General features: G+C 41.2%; 1 long non-coding RNA gene across 1 annotated transcript; it reads left to right on the forward strand.

Moving 5' to 3' along the window:
- The first annotated feature begins 17,829 nt into the window (after nucleotides 1-17,829).
- On the forward strand, nucleotides 17,830-23,017 carry LOC134475785 (uncharacterized). Its single transcript, XR_010047029.1, has 3 exons — nucleotides 17,830-19,014; nucleotides 21,596-21,819; nucleotides 22,756-23,017. It is a non-coding gene; the product is annotated as an uncharacterized LOC134475785 (long non-coding RNA).
- Nucleotides 23,018-24,117: the final 1,100 nt, after the last annotated feature.

Consider the following 24,117-nt stretch of genomic DNA (forward strand, 5'->3'; position numbering starts at 1 on the left):
TGTTCTAAATGGCACCTAGAAACCTCTTCCAGAAGGTTTTTACTTAGCTCAGATCTGTCTGAGGATTCAGTGCCTGTAGCAGAGATCGCTTTATGGGATGTGTTCCTGAAATGAGACTTGAGCTGCTGGGTTGCTGCGTGCCTGTAATCCCAGCACTCTGAAGAATGAAGTAGAATGATTGCAAGTTCACACCCAGCCCGGGCAACTTAGCAATTTATAGAGACCCTGTCAGAAAGACAGAAAGACAGCGCACCAGCAGGCAAACCCAGTCTGGGAACCAGCGCCATGCACAGGCCACCGCTGGACTGGAACAGACAAACCCCAGCCCTTTCCGGCAAGCAGGCTGGCAAACAAGAAGTACCAAGCCCCACCCCTGCCGAAAGCGACCAGCCTACCCTGAGCAGAGGCTGTGGTGGTAGCTATGAAGGTGAAATGCAGTTGGACGCCTGTGGTGCTCTGGTGTTTCACTGACATTGCAGGTCTAGGGCGGGTGGGGTAATGTTCAGAGGATAGTGGTGCACAGTGTGACACCCAGGGGGGATCTCCGGAGGGCTGCAGCCATTGTTGATTCCCTGTGGTCTTGTTTTGGAAGTCCTTCATTGTTTCCATTGTTTTGTTGGGTTCAGTTTTATCCTTTTTTGTTTTGTGTGATTATGTCAAATCCGATGGCAGGAGCAGCCATTTCAAAGATAGCAAGATATTTTGGTAGCAGTTTTGGCTTTATTATAGGCTTGTTTTGAAGTCCTTCACTGCATTCATTGCTTTGTTTTTATTGTTTCTATTCCACTCTGTTCTGTTTGATTTTCACTATATCCAAAGTTATCTGTAGGTATTTTGAAGACATCAAAAGGCATTATGGTAACTATGTTGATTTTGTAATGTTTTGAAGTCCTGTATCTCTCACACTGGTTTGTTTTGATTGGTTTTATTGTTTTATACTCTTAAAAAAAAAAGACAGACAGACAGATAGGCTGGAATGTAGTTCAGTGAAAAGGCTCTATGTTCAATCTACACCAAAAAGAAAAGAAAAAAAATTTTAAAAAAACCTGGGGCAAAGTCGAAATTACTCCTTGGTCCATCCATTACATAATGATGTCATACTGGCAGGCACAAGAACATTATGAATCTCTTTATGCATCTCTGTCTGAGCTCTGGAAGGACAGATGCATTGCCAGTGATCAGTAATATTTAGTCTAAAAAGTCAGCTTAAAATATTTATTAAATAGGTGTGTTGTCATCTGGGCCTTGTTATTTCACGTAGAATGCATGGGCAGAACAGAGTCCCTATAACTCTCAAAGGCCCTGGGATTTTCAGAATTTTAAGCAATCATTGGCTTTGACTTAAAGTCACCAGACGCATTATACCATAACACGTCAGCCTGGCCTTGGAAGCCAGGCACTGACTTCTCTGGCTAGTAAAGTCCCAGCTGGTGTCTTTTCAATAGAAGGCAGCTGTCGTGGCCGCCTTCTGGGAGCGCGCTGCCTCCCCTGCACATCCGTGTGGCGGAGACGGCGTCTTTCCTTAAACCCATAAACCGATGTCTTCCAGTTTCCATTTTTCTTCTGCACCTCCTTCCCTTCTCTCAGCCTTCCAGAATGGAAGCGAGTTCGAGCTTTGTTGTGGATTAGGCTTTGTTAGAGCAATGCTGTGGCTGGTTTGCTTGGCTCTCCAGACCACTAAAACTTTCTCTGCATCGGCAATAAAGCCATTTACTTTTTAATCATTTGCAGGTTCCTTCAAGAACTTTTGCATTCACAGAGTGGCTGTGTTCAGCCCAAAAGGCCCAGCTTTGGGTTTGCTCAGCTTTTGACACATGCCTTCCTCATTTAGCCTAATCCTTCCTAGCTTTTGATCTAAAATGACAGTCAGACTTTTCCTTTCGCTTGAATATTAGAGGCCACTGGAGGGTTGTGAAACAGCCTTGCTTTTACTGTGTGTCAGGGAATAGAGGCCTGGCGACAGGGAGACATGAATGATGGCCAGTAGGGGGAGCAGTTGGAACACACAGGACAGAGCCGTCCGCTCAGATCTGTATTCTCAGGGGCATAGTATGGTGTCAAGATTATAGTGGGTCTCAATATTTGTTGCAACCTTAATTGTCATCATTAGGATGATAAATGTACATTACAATTCTCAAGGCTATATATCACCTCTAGAGGTTCATAACTTCGTATGTATTAAGATGCTAAAAGGCTTTTTCTAGTCACTTTTTGTGGAGGCTTTTTTATACTTTTCTATCTTTAAAACCTTAACTGATATGTAAAACTTGTACATAGCGATGGTGACATACGATGTTCAGATAACAGTAGACATACGTATACTTTGTGTAGTGTTCAACCCAGAATGAACACCCATCTCCGCAAACAACTAGCAGTTTTTAATATCATTTAGCTTCCTTTTTAAAAAATATACAGCACATTATCATTATCTAGAGTCACCATACTACTTTTCCCTTTTTTTTTTTTTTTTTTTTTTTTTTTTTTTGTCTTTTTCCTTTTTATCGGTACCACGGATCGAACTCACGACTGCCTGCTTGCAAGGCAGGTGCTTATGCCACTGAGCTAGATCCCCAGCCCCTACTTTTCCTTTTTCAGTTGCAAAAGTAAGTATGCTTTCATGCAAATAACTTTGAAAATACAGAGCAGAACTGTGACATTTTCTTCTTTGGCAAATGACAGTCTTTTCCACGATATCTTTCTGCTAAACATAGTGAATGCCTCAACACTGGGGTTTTTCTGACACTCAGAAGCAACACCTTGCCCCGCCCGTATGAAAGGCCAAGAGCATAAATGTTATACCAAAAGCATAAAAGGCCCTTATCTTATTTTAACCAACCTGAAAATTACTATTTTCCCTTTGCTTGTTTTGATTTTCTGTGTGTGGTAGAGGGATTGAACTCTGGGCCTTCACACTGAGCTACACCCTAGGCCTTTTTTGTTTTTTCTTTTTTGTAGTGGGACTCAAACTCATGACCTTGTGCTTACCAGGCAGGTGCTTATGCCACTGAGCTAAATCCCCGGTTTGGTTTATTATTTTGAGACAGGGTCTCCCTAAGCTGCTTTACTGCCCAGGCTGGTCTTGATCTTGCAGTCTCTCAGGCTCAGCCTCACAGAGTGCTGAGATTATAGGCAAAAACCACTGTGCCTGCTTTATTCCGTGCTTATTAAGCTTTGCTCTTTAAAAATGCACAAGCTAGTTTAAATCAAATCGACTTAGTCCCCTGTGATTTCATACACTGCCTCAGTAAGAGAGTCCCCAGAAAAATACTAGCTCTGAAGGAGTTCATGTTCCTCACACAAAAAATAGTTTTTAATTGAAATTAGACAAGGACGGTGATCAGAGCTCATGCTGCTCTGGGTGGAGGTTAACTGACTACATAGATGTAAGATGAACTCAAAAAGGTTGAACAATCAGGTGAGTCTGGGATTAGCATGTGAAGAGTGGGGGAGGGGGGAAGCCTGTGACTGCTGGAAAGAGGCCGAAATCTCAGGGCCTGTGACTTGTGAAGGGCAGTTGAGGCCACAGATCCAGCAGGCCAATAAGTTATCAATGTCAGTCTTTTTCTTTTTCCTTTTGGTTTTTTGAGACAGGCTCCCCCTATGCAGTTCAGGCTGGGCTCAAACTCACCACGTAGCCCAGACTGGCCTTGAACCTTTAGTGAGTCTCCTGCTTCAGCCTCTCTGGAGTGCTGGGATTACAGGCATGTGCCACCATGCCCATCCTGTTAATGTCAGTTTTGAAAAGCACTCTGCAGACCCTGTTTGCAGCCTGTGGTGATGAAGACCGAGGCTGGTAGGACAGGGAAGATCGGTGTGTGGAGCAAAAGAAGTTTAAGCGTATCACACATTCTGAACAGCTCTTAGGTGTCAGGATGCTGGCTTGGCTTAGCAGCAGGAAGCGACATACGGGCTCAGCTCTCATCTTTTCCTCCTTTCCTTGCAGTGATCAGCCCGTTACTTGGACACTCACTGGCAGTGCAGATTGTGTCTTAGCACATAGCAAGCGATCCACACCCACCTCTCGAAGGTGGAGATCTGTATCTTCCTACAGGTACATAAGCCAGGTAATCATCAGTGACATGGCTACTAGCAGGGAATGGCATTGCTTGTGTGACTGTTGGCTGCCAGAGATGTAGAAGACGGCGAGCATGATCAGCTCTTTTCCTGGCTTAGCTGGTTCTAAGCTTCATCTCTTTTCCTGGCTTAGCAAATCAGAGTTGTGGTTTTTTTTTTCCAAACTGCCATAAGAAAATAATTTTATTTGGGTTCTTTTGTTTGCCACAGCAAAACCTTTGTGGTTTGCATTTGCTGTATCCCTTAGCAGTTCTGAAGCTCACATTGAACATGTGTGCTAGCCAAAGCTGTGCTACTAACCTAGATTGTGGCCCAATCTGAAACTCATTTCTACCCCGCAGTGGCCTCTTAAATGGGTGCGAGCCACTTTAACTGATTTAGGACAATCATGGTTCACTTCTGGACGGGCAGACCCATGTTGCTACTTGTTACTGGAAAACAGGTTTTGGTTAGAAAAGAGGAAGGAGAAAATAAATGTCCATTGTTGGAGAGGCAACCAACAGGTTCTGCCACTATGCAGAACTTCCTGGTCAGGGCTGGAATTCTCCACAAGGTATCTAAAACTAGAATCCCTGAGTTGAAAAGTAGCCCTTTTGTAAAAGAAAATGACACCCTGTGTCAGTGATGGTCTCAGTTACTTTTCTCATTGCTGAAACAAAATACCCAACACTCCAGTTAAAGGAGAAAAAGTTTATTGTGGCTCACAGTTTGTAGAGGTTTCAGCCTATAGTTGGCTGGCTCCAGTGCAGGATGGCATTGCAAAGGAGAAAAAGTTCACGGCAGGAAGAAAGCAGCAGAGTCACAAAGAAACAGCAGCAAATGACAAAGGCCACCCTCATTCTGTCCTTTATAATCTACAGGCTGCACACCCCTCAGGCGGGTAGCGCTCACACCCAGAAGATGCCAAACCACTCAGTGAACTGACTTACTAATCCCAGCACCACACACCCTACTTCTGCTTCCCAAAAGCCCCCCTTATGACCACATGAGGCTTTGGGGGACATCTAGAAATAAGCCATAACAGATGTTGAATCTTTTACAACTTTGAGTGATACCAACAGCCCACAGTGGCATGCATACCATAGGGTTACCACAACTGCTCTATGTCAAACAAAATATGTTTGTCTTTTGTTTTAGGAAGGTCTTTTGAGATAGGATCTCACTATGTCGTCGAGGCTGGTCTTGAACTTGCCTCTGCCTCTCAGATTCATGACCATGCTCCTGCCTCTGCCTTCTAAGTGCTGGGATTACAAATGTGTGCCAACATGCCCAGCCTAAAAGTATTTTTTCAGTAGTCAAATTTGGCCAGATGTGGAAGCACACACTTGTAATCGCAGGTACTTGTGGAAACAGAATCACAAGTTCAAGGCTAGTCTGAACAATGTAGTCAGGCCCTGTCTCAAAGTAAAAAATTTAAAAATAGGCCTGGGTAAGTTAGAGTTAGAGCACTTCAAGGCTCTGGATTCAATCCCTAATGCTGCCAATAAATAAGGGAAAGTTAAAAAAAAAAAAAAACTTGTTAATACCAAGTATTGCCGGGCATAGAGGCACAGGCACATAATCCTAGCACTCAGGAGGCTGAAGCAGGAGGATTGTTGTGAGTCTGAGACCAGCCGGAGCTCAAAGCCAGCCTGAACTGCATAGCAAGACCCTGTCTCAAAAAGACCAAAAAAAGAAAAAAACACAACAACAACCACATATTGACATGGCTGTGTAACAGTGAGAATTATAAGAATCAAACCCAGTGCTTCTCATATGTTTTCCTTTATGAAAACTTAAAGGATGATGAATAAGTATCTCCCTATTCCTAACTCAGTTCTAACGTATTTTTAAATATTTGGTATATTTATTAGCTAAAATTTATTCATTTTGTTGAAATATTATTTAAATCTTTCTAATCTTGCAGTTTCCAATAAAGGTGTGGTTGTAGATTGGTTAATTTCCCTTTTAATTACATAAGTTTGATTTTTACCATATAAGCGTATTTTAAGGATATTTTCTTAAGAGCATCTAAATGCATGTTTGTTATTTTTTCTGAGTGAATGTTCCTTTACATTTTTATCGGTACCAAGGATCGAACTCACAACCACACACTTGCAAGGCAGGCGCTTATGCCGCTGAGCTAAATCCCCAGCCCCATAAGTTTCCTTTTCATCCCCCTAACATTTCTTTACCTTAACTTCTATTTCATATAGTATTCTTGGTAATTGGGCTCACTTTCTTTAGTTACTATGCCTATTGCCCCATATACCTTTATGTCTTTAACCCTTTTCTATGGTTATGTTGGAATGTATGTTTAAGGCCAGGCTTAGTGTTGCATGCCTATAATCTCTGCACTTGAGAGGCTCAGTTAGGGTTACCATGAGTTCGAGATCAGCCTGGGGTACATAGTGAGACCCTGTCTCAAAAGAACAAAAGAAAGAAAGAAAGAAAGAAAGAAAGAAAGAAAGAAAGAAAGAAAGAAAGAAAAGAATGTATGCTTACAAAGCAGGATATAACTGTAGTTTTAAAAATCAGATCTAAAGCAGGGTGTGGTGGCATGCTCCTGTAATCCCTCATGAGGCTGAGGCAGGAAGATTGTTGCATATTCAAGACTAGCCTGGGCTACAAAGTGAGCCCAAGGCCAGCCTGAACTGCGTGTCAAGACCTGCCTGCACACACACAGACACACACACACACACACACACACACACACACACACTCAGATCTAATAATCTATATGCAATATGAGTTTACTACACTGTTATGATTGTTGGCCTACTTGTATTTCTATTTGTAAATACTTCTTCCATTTCCTTCTCCACCTTCTGCTTTTATTGTTTCTCCTAATTCTTTTTATTGGTTACTTTAAATCTCTTTTAACATTTTCCTCAATAGATTTTTGGCATTGCCGAACTCAGACCCAGAGCCTCAGCGTGCCAAATGCTCTACCACTGAGCTACGTCCTCAGCTCTCACTATTGTTACTTTTCTTGGATGATCTCATTAAAGGTGTTTCTCCTCCTGAACATGACAACTAGGAAGGCTTTAACCTCTTCTGTATAATCTCCCTTTCAGATTGTTTCTCCCAATGTTTTAAATTACTGCCTAGTCTTCTAGTTATGCCATTGTGGATTTTAGATACACAAGGAAAGCTTTTTTCCCCTACAAGTTATAGCTGATGACGTATAATGACAGATGTTACCAGTCCTGCACCTAGCTTAGGATTTTGGGTGGATTGGGAAGGTACTTGTCGCTTTTACTATCTCTCTAGATTTTTTTTTCTTCTTGTTGGAAGTAGCCATTTTAGTAGTTGCTTTGAATGTGAGAGTGTGTGTGTCTCGTTATTCCTGACTCACAGTTTGGGTATAAATGTGTGGTGGAAGAGCCACTGCCACGCGGTGGTAGAGTGTTTGCCTAGCATGCACAAGGCCCTGAGTTCAGTCACCGGAAAAAGAGAAAACACTACTTTTCTGCATGTGTGGTGGATGAATTAGTAGTCCACGTGAGCGGGACCGCCCAGCTGAACTGAGTCAGCACGGTGTTGTTGCTGAAACTGCACACAAGGAGAACAGAGGGGACGGTTGTGTGCTGCTGATTTTCCTGGTGAAGCTTGCTATGGCTGCCTGCTGTTATCATCAGAGGAGCTGGGGCCTCGCCACCGTTGCCAGGGAGGACTGCTGTCCTCTTCCGGGGAGCTCTGGTCTCTGCCTTTGCCTGGAGCATCGCCTCCTGGCTCCAGTGCAGATCCTTCACCCCAGCAGTGCAGCCCTTCCAGCTTCCACCCCTGACCACTGGGTCTTCCCAGGGCAGATCCCTAATACGAACTTGCGCGGGACATTTCGGTGGGCTCCAGGCCCTGGACTGGATCCTTCGGGTCTCCAGCGCACAGACAGGTGTTTGCACTCTTCTCCATCTGATGCAAGTGAGCACCAACTAATACAACATAGTTAGCTTTTCCCCCTTCATATTTTGACTTTAACCCATTGTCTTCTGCCCAGCAAGCAGTGACAAGTTCCTAAGCACAAAAACAGTGGCAGCTTTGGGTAGAACAGCACACTTCCATTTGGCCTGTGAGAGGGCAACCGAGCACAGATGGATTTGTCTTCTTGGCGCATTGTCCCTGTCACTATAAGAATGTCCTTCTTTGTCTCTAGTAACAGCTTTAACGTCTTCTTCGTCTGATACTCGTACAGTCACTTGTGCTCTCGCCGATGATTGTTCATGGGATGTCTGGGCTCCACCCTTTACACTTCAGATCACACCCAGAGTCTGCTGTGATAATCTCTGCTTCTTCAGACTTTGACCCATTTGTGTCTAATCAGTAACAGTTTATAACTGCCATTCTGCTGTGTGTTTTCTACATGTTTCTTTCTCTTTTTTCTCCCAGTTTCTCTATTCTTCTATGTTGTACCAGGTATTTTGCAGGATACCATTTTTATAGATTTCTATTTCTTGCAATTTTTGTTAGGACACGTTTGCAGCACATAATGATTATCTCCATCATGACTGAGTTGGCACATGGATGTAACACATCTAATTCTTCTTGTTCCTTCCCCTCATCTCCCTCTTTCCTATCTGGAACTCTTGACCTCCTTCCCACTGGCAAAAAGTATTGGCTTGTTTCCTATTATTTATCTTTTATACTGCACTTTCATGTAGTTATATTTTGGGATTCTCATCTAAGAGAAATCGAGACATTTAAGCTTGCATGTTTGATTTAACATTAGTCTCAAGATGCATTTTTTTCTTACAAATGATTTAAATTTATCCTTCATAATTAGTATTCCACTGTGCATTATTAATACCATATTTTCTTCATCTGTTGATGGACATGTAGACTGCTTCTAAGATTTAGCTATTATGAGCTGTCCTATTAAAATGGATATGCATGTACTACTGGACTGTGATATCTTTAACTCTTGGGAAGATACATAGGGCAGAAATACCTGGTTCTAATGAAATTTCTGTTTTTAGTTTCTTGAGATTTCATATTGATTTACACAATGGTTATACTAGTTTATATTCTTACCAACAATGTAGAAGGGGTTCTTTTCCCCCCAAACCTCACTAGCATTTATTATTTGATTTCTTGATGATAGCCATTCTTTCCAGAATAAGATACCATATCAGTGTTGTTTTAATTTGTGTTTTTCAACTAACTAGAAAGGTTTCTCATAAATGGCTTTTATCAGATTGAAGAGATTGTTATATCTATTTTCTTCATTTTTTTTTATTATGAGTGCATGTGGTACTTGTTAGAGGATTTCTCTGCATTTATTTATTTTTTATTTTTTTTGTCTTTTTCCTTTTTATCCGTACCAGGGATTGAACTCATGACTGCCTGCTTGCAAGGCAGGCGCTTATGCCACTGAGCTAAATCCCCAGCCTCTCTGCATTTATTGAGATAAGCATTTGATTTTTGTCCTTGTGTCTCTTTAGTGCATCTACTGATTCGCATATGTTGAGCCATCTGTGCATTGCTGAGATGAAGCCTACCTATGAGACATGACTTTTTGGGGCTGGGGATTTAGCTCAGCAGTGTAAGCACCTGCCTGGCAAGTGCGAGGTCATGAGTTCAATCCTCAGAACCAAAAAAAAAAAAAAAAAAAGAAAAGAAAAGAGAGAGACATGATCTTTTAATGATTTTTTGCATTCTTTTTGACACTGTCTTGTTGAAGATCTTCACATCTATGTTCGTTAGTAAAATTCGCCTATACTTTTCTTTTTTAGTTGAGTCCTTGTCTGTTTTTGAAATGAAGGTAATGTTAGCTTCCAGGAATGACTTTAGCAAATTTCATGTAAAAGTTTGATGTCATTGTAGAATTCAGTAGTGATCCTTTTTTTTTTTTTTTTTTTTTTTTTTTTTTTTTTTTTGTCTTTTTCCTTTTTATCGGTACCAGGGATCGAATTCATGACCGCCTGCTTGCAAGGCAGGCGCTTATACCGCTGAGCTAAATCCCCAGCCCTTTCAGTAGTGATCTTGATATGGAAATATTTGAAGCTATAGTATATGAAGTTTTATTCAAATATTTCAAGGAAAAAGACAGACACTATGGTAACTACTATTAAGTCGGGTTATATGGTGGTGAAGCACTAGGTTGCTGAAACAGTCATGCTTTGACCTGTATTATTATATTGTTATGTCCTGTTTTATCTCAATCTCTCCCTTATTCATTAAAAAAATTATTTAGTTATTTTTAATGTTTTTTTTAATTAAGGGGAAAATTTAAAAAATTAGCAGGATATATAATAGTAACTTTTTTTGATTCCCTATTAACTTGTTTTGAAGTCCTGTAATACTCCCACTACCTTGTTTTGACTGATTAGACTCTGTTCAAAAAAAAAAAAAAAAAAAGAATTCAGTAGTGAATCTGTCACATCCTGAGTTTTTCCTTTTTGCTAGGTTTTTATTTTTGCCTCAATTTCATTGCCTGTTATTGGATTATTTGAGGTTTTTACATCTTCTTGGTTCAATTTTGGTAATTTATATGTGACTAGGAATCTTTCTATTTTTTCCTGAGTTCTCCAATTTATTGGAGTACAGATTTCCAAAGTAATTATTAATAATCTTCTGAATCTTTGTTTTTGAGTCTTTGTTTTTCTAGGAACTTGAGGTACATTAGTAGGTTATTTTTTTAGACTTGCTTGTTTTGCTGATGTGGGCATTTACAACTATAAACTTCCTTCTTAGGATCGCTTTTATTACATTCCAGAGGTTCTGATATATTATACTGGTGTTCTTGTGTCTAAGAACTGTCTAATTTCTTCCAGTATTTCTTCTGTGACCCACTGATTATTCAAGAGTGTATTGTTTAACATTCATGTGTTTGCAAAATTTCTGTGGTTTCTTTTGATTTTTAGTTTCATTTTACTTATGGTCTGATGATATGCATGGGATAATTCCAATTCTTTTGCATTTAAGCATGCTTTATGGGCTAGTATGGGGTCTATTTTATTGTTTGAGACAGGGCTTCACTATACAGTCCAGGTTGGCTTCAAACTCAGCAATTCTCCTGCCACTGCCTCCCAAGTGCTGGGACTACAGGCATGCACCTGACACACCTAGCTACTTTGAAGAAAATTTCTTGTGCTGCTGAAAAGAATGTATATTCTGTTATTGGGTAGAATATTCTGTAGCTATCTATTGAGTCCATTTGTTCAAAGGTATGGTTAAACTCTGATATTTCCTTGATTTTTTTTTGTCTAGTTGACCTGTTTGCAGTAATGGAGTATTGATGACCTTCAGTATAATTGTGTTGATAATCACATGATGCTTTACATCCAGTTGTGTTTCATGCAGTTAGGCTTAAACTTGCAATTCAGTTCCCCTGCCTTAATCTTACAGGGTACTTGGATTGTAGGCCTGCACCACCAGTACTCAGGATAATAAAGAGATTTGTTTAAAATGCCTGAAACCAACAAGCCTCCCAGTCTTAGCTGAGGAGCTTTGTGGGCACACTGTGGTGTACCATCAGAATTCAGGAAGGCAACTGACAACTCTGCCTTAGTCTTCACTTCCCTGAATGAGAGTTAAGGGCTTGTTTTGAGTTTTCTTGAGCATCTGCACAGCCCTACACACGCATGTGACTTTCTAGATTTCCAAAAATATATCAGAGCTTTTCAAAGGTCTAGTGAATGTCTAATATATCCCCTTTTATTTTTAAGCTACTTGGTTAGCCTATTGTGTGATGACCACATTAGGCAGCTGTGAAGTTAAAAGATTATCCCTGAATATTTTTTTAATGTTGCCAGAGAAAAATTATTTTGTATTGTGTGAGCATCTGGTGAGGCCAGATAGGAAGAGTTTTGCATGTAGGGTTCATCTCTTTTACTGTGGATTTACTTTTTTTTATATCATCGTGCTCAGGATTACTTTTAATATATAAAATCATGTTTCAATTCTGAAAAATTCCCAAATGTCATCTCTGAAATGATTATTCTTCTGCTATTCCCTTATTGTATGCTACAGCCTTTCAAACTGTCTCCAGTTTTTTGTTTTTCATGCTAGCACTTGAACTCAGGACCTCATGCTTGCCAGGCAACATGTTCCACTGAGTTACATCCCCAGGCCCTGTTCTTAAGTTTTTAAAATAGCTGTGTATTCTTTTCTCCCTGAGGTGTATTCTAGATGAACTTTTTCTTCCTCCTTTTCCTCTTGTCCTCCTCCCCCTTTTTTTTTTGTTTGCATTTATTTATTTATTTATGCATTTTGAGACAAGGTCTCACTGTATAATTCAGGTTGGTCTTGAACTCCCTATGTAGCTTAGGCTGGACTTGAACTCACAGATATTCTCCTGCCTCAGCCTCCAAAAAAAATTATGCTTAGTCCAGGCTGGTCTTAAAATGTTTTTTATTGTTGCTGTTGTTGTCTTATTTATTGTTGTATTTATTTCTTGAGACAGGAGTTCACTATGCAGTTCAGGTTGGACTTTAACTCATTATATATATGTAACCCAGGCTGAGCTTGAACTCGTGGTGATCCCCTCCTTGGTCTCTGAGGATTCTGGGGTTATAAGTATGGACCACTGTTAGCATTCTGGGGGTGCTATGGACTCTTTCCAGAGAATTTTTCTAGGTTTTTGTCCTGAACAAAAAATTGGTTAAAACAAGCACAAAAAGTAGCAGTATTTTATATTTATTAAAGGTAGGAAAAGGAACATGCTCTGCAGAGTGAATGTGAGCTAATTAAAGTAGGAAAAGCATACCACGTGGAGTAAGAGTGGGCCAAAGACTCCACAGAGCCTTTTTTTTTTGAGTAGTGGTGCATTTCCCTGGCACCCACAAATCATCAGGCCTTGCTCTGCCCTCTCCCGAGAAACAGAGAGATGCTGACAGCCTCTCATTGTACACTTCTCGTGTCTCTAGATCAGTTCTTTAATACTGCATTTCTTTTTTTTTTTTTTTTTGTCTTTTTCCTTTTTATCGGTACCAGGGATCGAACTCACAACTGCCTGCTTGCAAGGCAGGCGCTTTATGCCGCTGAGCTAAATCCCCAGCCCCCAATACTGCATTTTAATTCACTGATTTTTCCTTTTTTTTTTTTTTTTTTGGTGGCAGTTGCTTTGGTTTTTTTGAGACAGGATCTTACTATCTGGTCCATGTTGGTCTTGAACTCACTATGTAGGCCAACCTCAAAATTGCAGCAATTCTCCTGCCTCAGCCTCTCAGATTCTGGGATTATAGGCATGTGACACCACACCTGGGTCTTCCATTATGGTCATGTCATTTTTTGTTTTGTTTTGGGGGTCATGTTTTTTTAATTTCAAGATACCTAATTTAGGGTTATAGATGTAACTCAGGGGTAGTGTTATGGGGTTCAGGAGCAGACCAGAGGAACTTTAGAAGGCATATAGCTTTATTACACTAGCAGGGTAAAGGAAATCGTCAGTTCCAGATCGTCAGTCATTGAGTCAGCTTTGGATTTTGTTTATAAAGGTTTTCAAGCAGGAAGTAAATGATGCAGATAACATAATATCCTAGGGTTTGTCACTAAGTGTTGGGCAGAGTTCACTCTTACAGAAACAGCAACTATCTGAGATTACTATCATACCATGTACAACACAGAGGAAGAATCCATCATTGTCTGAGACCAGGCAGAGAAGTCCTTGCAGTAATAACTCTCTGGGACTCAGAAGTAAGAGAAACATTTCTTCCTGGCAGAGCTACACTTATCTTGCAATTGGCACCCGTAGTGTCCAGGATTGCTAAGTTTGTAGCTTTCTGATCATGGGAACACACTGTGTCCCCTGGTCTCCTCCTTAAACTGTATTAGAAATATGCTTAGTACAAGAAACACAAGTTTCAAAAATTTCTCTGCATTAAAATAGCTTCTGCAGTAGAGCACCCCTCTAGCATGAGCAAGGCCTTGGATTTGAACCTCAGCATCTCTCACACACAGATATCTAATTTACTTTAATTCTATTTTTGCTCATAATTTTTGTTCTTATTAAGTGAATATTATTCCTTTATTGTCTTTCAGCAACCTAAAGTACTTATTTTGAAGTCTTTGTCACACTGACCCATAAAATTACTTACTCTCAAATCGTTTGGCTCTTTCCCTTCTTCTCTTCCTCCCCTCCCCTCCCCTCCCCCTCCCCTCCTCCCCCCTCCTCCTCCCCCTCCCCCCTCCCCTCCCCCCTCCTCCTCCTCTCCCCTCTTTCCATGCACACTACCCCTAATTTTGCTGCTTTTCCCATCTAACCCTTCATATTCCCAGTCTAAAACTAGGTCTTAATAACAGCTTGGAGCACATATTCTCATTAGAATTAATGAAACTAGGACTCTTGAAGATCTCACCTTTAGTTAATGGGTATCATGGTTTAATTTCTGGTCTTGAAACTAACTGTGCCTTTTCCTCTGTTCCCTTGCTTATAAACGAATAGCCCTATGGCATTTTTCCTTCTCCACCATCCTTTCACAGGTCTCTGGTCTCAACCCTGGTTTTCAGCAGTGAAGTTGGATTTGTTCCTCCCTTTTCCCGACCTGTGAAATGTTTTGCCCCCGTAGCACTGAGCAGGGAGCCCAGGGCCTCACACATGCGGGCGGAGGGCTCTGCCCTGAGCTCCGTCCAAGGCCCATGAACGCTTTCAGTTCCTCTTACCCTCAGGAGAGTCAGTCCCTGCCTGTGTCCTGCTGCCTTCCAGATTTGGAGCTCGATGATCATACAGCTTCTACGTCACTCACCATCTTGTTTTCTCATTTTGTGTCTCTTCCTCGACGATGTTTATTTTGTTGCAAAGCCCAGTCAAATCTTTGGTTCTCTTTTAATGTACAGTATTCCTTACAGTTCCTCCACAGTTGGCGTAGAGAAGGTGCTCAAGGTATGAACTTGTCAAACTTTTTTAAGTAGATGCTTAATGTAACTTTTAAAGAATAAAATGGCTTATCAAAATTCTTATAAAGTTAATACCCTTTTTAATTTTAAACTTCAATACAACATAAAATATCCTTATTCTCAAAAACATTTTATCATAAGGTATCAAAAGAATCATCCTATCCGAGGGCCTGTTCATTGAGGTGTTCCACTGAACTGAGAAGTCTCTAAGCAGTTTGTTGCTGAACATCCTCAGAATGCCGCTCTTGTGACACCAACAAGCTGCTGAAACTCCAGCTTCATTATTATTCCAGTAGGTGGAACCCCATGTGCAAATGGTAAAGTCCAGAAGATCTCAGGCATGAGCTTTCCCTCTCCCTCCATTCTCTCATTGTTTCTGTGTCTTCGCTCATTTTTAATTTTTACCCTAACCAACTGCACGCTACAACCTTCTGCTCAGTTTAATTTTCTTAAGCTTCTTAAGCTTTCTTAATTTTCTACGTTCCCAGTAGCAGATTTCCATGCTCCATCTGCTTTGGTGAAGCTTTTGTCATTCTTTTTCTTGCAGGGGTGAAGTAATGTGACTTGCAGAATCTCACATGCGGACACTTACTGAGTAGGGTACTGTGATTCAGGTGAAAAAGCTCACTGAAATTTTGAGTCTCAAGAGCTGTGAAAATAACAACCTGAAATACATTGTCAGTGGGTTTGGACAGTTACCGTCTGCCACCTGCTCAGAGTTCTGTGGAGGCTGTAGTGTCACTTAGGCAAACTGGGCCTCAGCCAGGGTCACCAGCGCCTTGGTGTCCTGGAAGCAGCCGGCCAGCTCCACACGCGCCCTGCACTCTGGGAGGTGCAGACTCTGCCCGGGAGAAGGGCCATCCAGGGGAGGCGGCACTGGCACTTGTTACTGTGATGTCCCTAACCCTCTGCCTCAGCTGTGCCGTGCGAGATGTTCCTCAGGGAAGTGACCAGTTTCCCGGTCCTGACCCCAGGGGAGGAAAAGCCCATCTCTGGCAGCCCAAATTGTTGACTGACATCTGCTGGGTTCTTCTGGGTGTCACTGGCCTGGCTTCAGCTTTGTTGTTGTCATTTTGTTTTTAGCACTATATAGCTTGGAACTGAGTAAAGACCAAGCCACCAGTTGGGTCATTTCAATTTTTTTTTTATTTTAAAGAGAGTAAAGTAAACAAAAATAAAAACAATGATAGAGTTTCAAAACAGAATAACAATTTAATGGTTAATATATTACATACTGTTGTCTTCAAAGTACCTGCTCAGATTACAAGATACAGGCATGCAAAATTAATCAATATAAGCACCAGCTGATCTTTTCAATGAACTAAAAGAAATTAGTGGTACAAGTACGTTAACGATCTTATCTATATATCCATATATAGGTGCCTATATTTTATTTTCCTTTCCTTCATTTTTTACCCCATCTCAGTTATTCTTTCCATATGAGCAATTTCTTTCCCTTTTTCAGTATCTATTGCAGATTTTGTACCTTATTTACTCTTTCACTTTCTTTTTTTTTTTTTTTTGTCTTTTTTGTTTCTATCGGTACCAGGGATCAAACTCACAACCACGCACTTGCAAGGCAGGCGCTTATGCCACTGAGCTAAATCCCCAGCCCTCTTTTAGGTTTTTTTTTTTGTTTGTTTTGTTTTGTTTTTTTTTTTGTCTTTTTTGAGACGGGGTCTCGCTATGCAGTTCAAGCTGGCCTTGAGCTCACTTGGTAGCCCAGGCTGGTCTCAAACTCGCAAGGATCCTCCCACCTCAGCCTCCCAAGTGCTGGGATTACAGACATGAGCCACCACGGCTGGCTCCTGTTTTAGTTTCTTACACAAGGGATCCAAGACAATGTTTATACATACGAGCTTGATTTATTTCACTCGTGAGTATGACCTCTAGTTGCATCCATTTACCTATAGAAGTCTTGTGTTTACCCTTCTTTGTAACTGAATAGTACTCCATTATATAAAAATAATACATCTTTTTTTTCTGTTCCTCAGTTGATGGGCATTTGAGTTTCCAAGATTTAGCTATTATGAGTGTTGCTGCTATAAACGTGGGTACACATTTATTGCTGTGGTATGAAGTATTTAATTCTTTTAGGAAAATACCCAGAAAGGGAATACCTGGGTTAAATGGGACCTATGATCCTAGTTTTTTGAGGGCTCTCCACAGTGATTTCCAGAATGGTTACACAAGTCTACACTCCTACCAACAGTGGAGAAGGGTTCCTTTTTCCCCACAGCCCCTCCAGCATTTGTTATTGGTTAGTTTCATGATATTAGCCATTCCTTCTGGGGTGAGATGGAATCTGTGTTGTTTTAACTTGCATTTCTTGGATTATTTCAATATTATCAGTGCTTCAAAACATCTTTATCAGATCTGTGAAGAATGCACAGAACCGTGATAGTTGCAAAAAAGATTAGAAACTGAGATCCATGAGCATCAACCTAAGGTGTCTGCTGGTCCTGATATTTGACAATAAGAGGCAGAGTGACACTGGTTAGGATGTGTGTGAAATAATCACAGGAAAGAAACAAATCAAGAACTGACAGACTAGTGGAAGTAGGGAGAGAAGAATTAAAGAGGGGATGGTAAAAAATTACTCAAAAACTACTTTTAAAAAATGAACTTAAAATTTTTAAATTTTTTTAGTTAAAGTAAATGTTAAACCACAGGTGTGAATTCTTAGTGTGTGTGTGTGCACACGCAGCTCACTTGCTCACACATGTTCTCGGTCTCTCTGTCTCTGTCTCTGTCTCTGTCTCTCTGTCTCTTTTCTCTCTCTCTCTCTCTCTCTCTCTCTCTCTCTCTCTCTCTCTCTCTCTCTCATGTGCTGCTAGGGATTGGCTCCTGATAACCAATCTTGTTTCCTAGTCTTTGAAAAGAAAATGCCACACTTCATATCATTATCAGTTATTTCAGACTACAGGTCTAATGGCTTATGCCTGTAATCCCAACATTCAGGAGGATGAGGCAGGAGGATTACCCTGAGTTCAAGGCCAGCCTGGGCTGCATAATAAATTCAAGGCCAGCCTGATTTGCATGGTGAGACCCTGCCTCAAAAAAACCAACAAAAAAAAATTTTAAGAAAGAGGAATATAGCTCAGTGGTAGAATACCTCTGGGTTCCACCTATAGGACTGAAAAATAGTTGGCAGTAATTTTTATGTATATGTTAGCATACTTTTTGATACACAGTCTGGCTATGTATTTCAGCCTGAACTCACTAGCCCAGGTTAGCCTCAAACTCACAGTGATCCTCCTGCCTCAGCCTCTAGAGTGCTGGGATCATAGGCATGCACCACCATACTTAGCGTACCATAATTTTCTTTTATAATTTGTTATTCAGCATTTTATTTTTGGCTGAATTCAGAAGTAGAAGCTCTCAGAGAGGAAAGCCTGCGTCTCTTGGCAACTCACTCCTGGTGTTTTTTCTGGGCTTCATTCTACTGGCCAGAAGTTCAGCATATTCTGCAGCCTCTTCATTTTTCTTAGTTTGCTGCTGCTTCGGAGCAGTATGGCGGCTGGCGTTTGTGTTGGACATGTGGAGCGAGCAACAAGATGCTGAATCTTGGGGCCTTTAGTCCTGGGTTTCTTACCTTAAGGGCTTTCTGACAACATATTGGCAACATCATCTTCTTTTTTATTTTTATTTTTTTTTAAATCTTTTTATCGGTACGGGGGGAATCGAACTCACGACTGCTTGCTTGCAAGGCAGGTGCTTATGCCACTGAGCTAAATCCCCAGCCCCAAACATCATCATCTTTAGAGAGACTGAAACGCTTGCAGATTCTGCTTACTCTTTTGGACCCCAGGCACAGGTTTTTTTTTTGTTGTTGTTGTTTTTTTAATAATAAGCAAGTTCTAAATTCTCAGATCGCCATCCGCAAGGCAACCTCAGACAGATCTATGTGCTCTCCCAGTTCTCCTCGGTCTGTAATAGGATGTTCCTTGCTCAGTAACAAGCGAACTCGGCCATGAGTCAAGACGCCCTGCTTCATGGGGAAACCTTGTTTGTCGTTCCCACCACTGATTGAGACCACATAACCCTTCTGTTCTTCACCAGCAGCAACTGCTGTGGCTACACGATTTCCATAGGACCTATGAAGTTTGCATTCATCAGAGCTCGGTGAGTTTCTGGCAGCCCTGACGGGGAAGATGTTCAGCTTCATCTTGAAGCAACTGATCGCCCTCTAGGTTCCATGAAAAAGAGCCATAATTTTTTAAAGTATAGTCAGTGATCAAATTTTCCCAGTTGTCTCATAAATATTTATTTCACAGTTGTTTTTCTCATATCACTATCCAAATAAGGGCCTTGGGGCCGGGGATTTAGCTCAGAGGCACAAGTGCCTGCCTGGCAAGGGCAAGATTATGAGCTTGATCTCCGGTACCAAAAAAAACCCCACAAATAAGGGCCATGTTGTAGTGGTGTCTCCAGTATATTTTTAGATTTAAGCTATAGCTCCCTGGCCCTTTCCTTCTTGCTATTTTTCTCACAATGTGTAAGTTGGTTGTCCTGTAGAGTTTCCAGCAGTCTGCATTTTGGTGACAAGACTGCCTCTGCTTAGGGAAAACAGCTCCGGCAAGCAGACAAGCTCTGAGTCTGGTTGCACCGTGCTAGCTCCTGGGAGCTCTCAAAGCTCTTGCTTCCAAGGCCAAATTGAAGACAAATGAGGTGATATTCTCTGGACCTGGGGTCTGTGCAAAGCCCAGTATGCTTGGAAGCTTCCCACATGACCCTCTGGTGCAGCCCATTTGAGAACAGCTGATCTCAGAAAAGGCAGCACATACAAGGTAGATCTTAATGAAACAGAACAGCTGGAAGAGTCAAACACCAAAAACAAAAACCAAAAAAACCAATCACACTCTTAGGGTTGAGTGTCAGACCATAGCTTATGCTGATACAGCAAAGTACCTAGATACACCTCACACTACTGTAAGCACAGGCCAGCCTCGGGAGGCATTCTGCCTGGCTGCACTAATCAGACCCTCTGAGGAGGACGAACTGTGGGGATGACAAACACAGCAGCAGTTGCCAGAGGTTTGGGTATGAGAAAAGGCTGACTAGAGCGACAGCTAATGCCACACAAAGTGGTGACCATCCGTATCCCAAGCTGCTCAGGAGGCTGAGGCCGGAGGGTCACAACTTTGGGTCCAGCCTGGGCAACTTAATGAGATCATGTCTCAAAAAATAAAAAAAGTTAGGATGTAGCTCAATGTGAAGGCTATGGGTTCACTGGCTAGCACTGTTTAAAGGGGAGGAGTGGCTGAGGGAATCTGGGGGTTGATGACACTAGTATCTTGACTGTAGTAGTGGATACACAGCTCTATACATTTGTCAAAACTCAGAATTACACACCAAAAGGTATGACTTTAAAAAAAATCGCTTGTAAATTAAAGTTTCTTGTACTGCTGGGGACTTGAACCCAAACCCAGGGCTTTCATGCATGCTAGAAAAGTGTTCTACCCTTAAGCTACATCTACAACCCAATATAAATGTCTTTTTAAAAAAAGCCTTGAGATCACAGTGGCCAAAAAACATGTTAAAAATTCATTTTACTGGTCTAAAGAGATTCTAACTTTTGCTTTTAAAAATGGCAAAGAAAATGCCAGTTATGCGTTATTTATTTTATGTCTAGGGGGAGGGAGTCCTGGGAATTTGAACCCAGGGTCTCAAGTGACCATTTTTTTACCTTCATATCAGCAATACTTGCCTCTGCTTTTTTGTCCATCTTTATTTTATCTTCCCCATTTAAAGACATAAACCTGTTACTCTCCTGTTCAAATCCTTCCCGTGGAATCCCATCACCCCTAAAATGTCAGATCCTTCCCAAAGCCTCCAGGGGTCTGGATACACTCACGACTTGCTCCTCCTCCTACCTCAGGCTTCTGTGTGCTCTCCTGAAATATCAGGCATATGCTTACCTTTGGGCTTCAGCACTTGCTGTTCCTCTAGCTGCTGTTGCTATTCGGGGCTCCAAATTTTTATTACGCTCTTTCTTATGTCACCCTTACCCCAGAGAAACTTTCTGTAATCATTCTACATAAATCAGCACTGCTCCTATCTTACAAAACACTCTATCCTCTTACCCTGTTCAATTTTTCTCGTATCACTTATCATTACATGAAATTTATTTGGTTATCACTTGCCCCCTCACTCCCCAAATGTGAGCCCCTGTGTGGAGGAATTCCCTTATTCCCGGCACCTAGAATGGGGCCTGGGGCCTGTGAGCACCCCATACACCCCGTGTAACAGAACGAACGAGCATCAGTCCACAACAGTGGCAGGAATGATGTGCCTGTTTTTCATTAGTCTGCTTGGTTTTGCTTTATAGGGGCTCTTTATGTAGTAAGAACTTATGTAGCTGAAATATAGACTTACGTACTTATTAGATATTTTAAGTAAATAGCATATGGCTATATGAAGGCTATTTATTATGCCTTGCTGAGGCATCTTTGTTTTTCCCTTGATCCTCAATTGATATAAATCATACTTACCTCTTAAAGTAATTTCACTTCACTCATTTTTTCCATGTTTTCAAAAATAGCAGTAAGTTTTTGTCTTATTTTTATGACTTTGTATTTTTGTCTTGTTATTTATGAGGCACTTTAAAAAATCTTTCTCATTAGGATTTATTACTGATGAGAACTCCTTTCTTTGGGGCAGTGGTCTGCTTCACCAGATTCACATTATGCCTTACTCTTCCCAGATAGAGCACCTCTTAAAGAACAAGCAAAGCCGTCTCACCAACTCTAGGAGGACACCAAGAACTAAGGGGTGGGCTAGGGCCCTCCTAATGCAAACATCAGAATCAGACAGCATTTGGCAGGACCAGAACCAGGTGTCCTTGTGGCTATCCCATTCAAGGAGAAGCTGCCATTTAGGAGGAGGAGAGATTGTAAAACTTGGGGAAAACTCCGGTACTGTGTACAGGTGAGCAAGCCAGAGCCCTGAACAAGAGGACCAGAATATTTAATTCTGGCCACTTACAGGACAACTGCGAACCCAAACCCCAATTTAGTGGTTTTAACAGCTACTATAATACTACTATACCAAAAGCACTTTTTTAGATTTCTAAGGAAATACACCTTTTAAAGATTCCTTGTTCAACTTTACACTGGAGGTGTTTTGTTTTGGCAATGCCAAAACTCATTCCTGGGCCAGGGATTTAGCTCAGCAGCATAAGCACCTGCATTGCAAGCACGCAGTCATGAGTTCGATTCCCGGTACCAAAAGAAAAAAAAAAAAACACCTCATTCCTTCTCTAACTGGAAAAACATATTGGTTTCGATCCCAGCTGCAGCTGAACTCTGGCTTAGATCTTCAAATAAAATGAAACATTGCCCTTTATGATTCATGGTGTATACATCATCGCAAAATTCAGATGCCAGAATTAAATTGCTAAAGACTTAGGGTGTGATTTCGTGTAATAATTCTGAGGTCATTTAGTATCATATATGAAAAGAACAAACCCTAAATGACTCTTCACATTTACAAGGAATCCCTCAGAAACAGTAATGCCAACCGAAACACTTTCATACTCCTTTAATCTCACAAAACTGAACAGCTCCTACTAAAAAGTAACATTTAAGCCAAATACAGTGAACGCCTGTAATTTCAGCACTCAAGAGGCTGAGGCCGGAAGAGTTAAAGGCCAACCTGAGTTACATAATGAGACTGTCCCAAAAACCAACAGTAACATTTAATGCTTCCAAATTTTCAGATATGACATGGCATATGAAATTAATTTTACCTCAGGCCTCAAATACCAGATGTTCCCCTGAACGTTTAAAGTGAATGTTACTGTGAAAACTTTCATCTTTACACTCTTCTATAGGAAAATTACATTGCCCTCTTCTGTTTCTCCAGAATTCTACAGCATCCTGAACATGGGCATTGGCTAATCAATCCACAATCCTTTGTGGAATTTGTGGTCTTCAACAATAATGTGAACGTGTTCTGTGTTGTAACCCTGATCCTGGAGTCCATCGATGTAGGTAAGAAGGCTTTTCTCCTCCCTGCTCTGGGTGTCCCAGAAGGCTCACTTTCTCATGTAAACATCTGAGCACTCATAGCATATTGGTACTTTAGACATTGTCTCTATGGTCATTCTAACTCGGCAAGGGCAGCACCTTAAATGATGACACTTCCCTTTCAACTGACTTTTAGTGAAATTACCATTTCTCCAACAGCTCTACATATGATTGAGTTAATATGCATGGCAGCTCTAAAGGAAATATTAAATGGTGTTAAGACTCTGACACATTTCAAAATGATCAAACAGGAACAGCTGGAGTTATTTTGAAGATAGCAGGGGTTTTTTTTTTGTTTGTTTGTTTTTTTTTTTTTTTTTTTTGTCTTTTTCCTTTTTGTCGGTACCAGGGATCCAACTCACGACTGCCTGCTTGGAAGGCGCTTATGCCGCCGAGCTAAATCTCCAGCCCCAAAGATAGCAGTTTTAAAGACTCTTGATTCCAGGCATTTTGTCCTCAGGCACTTCACCTCAAGACTGGACAGTTTAACTTGCCTTCAGACATCAAAGGGCTTTGCCTGGACTATTTTCACACACATCATCTAGTATGTACTAATTTGTTGCTATAATTGTGTACAGGTTAATTAAAAATGTTACACGGGAGAAATAGTTGCCAGACTTTACCTGGGGAGCTCCACAATAACCTATGAGGAGAACCACAGCTACATTGGTCCTTTACAGAGGCTCAACTATTTACAGACCATTTTTTCATGTAGAATAGCTGTTTCAATTTTAGGAATTACAAAATTAACTGTGTAGGAATATTTTGTGTACAGTTTTATCACTCCTATATGAAGCACTATCAAAAAGTATGCTAAACCAGGCAAGGTGGTACATGCCTGAAATCCCAGCACTCAAGAGGCTGAGGCAGGAGGACCACTGCAGTTCAGGCCAGCCTGGCCTACATAGTGAGTTCAAGGCCAGCCTGAACTGCATAGTGAGATCCTATCTCAGACAAAAAAGAAAGAAGAAAAGAAGGGGGAAAACATGCTGAACAGAAAGTATTCAAAAATATGATTGCACTCAGTATACTCAGGCCGTAATTCGGAGTCCAAGGAAAGATGTGAGAAGTGCCCAGGTGTGTGCTTTGCCTGTAGAAGTCAGCAATATTCATAACACTTTCTTATAGAAAGTCCGAGCTAATCTTTTGGATAAGCGGTGTTAACTGTGATGTCTGCTGAGGCTGCGTCTGCAACAGC

This window comes from Cavia porcellus, unplaced genomic scaffold, assembly GCF_034190915.1.
Source record: "Cavia porcellus strain 051 isolate PalLab524CR breed Dunkin Hartley unplaced genomic scaffold, mCavPor4.1 scaffold_4, whole genome shotgun sequence".
NCBI classification, from domain to species: Eukaryota; Metazoa; Chordata; class Mammalia; order Rodentia; family Caviidae; genus Cavia; species Cavia porcellus.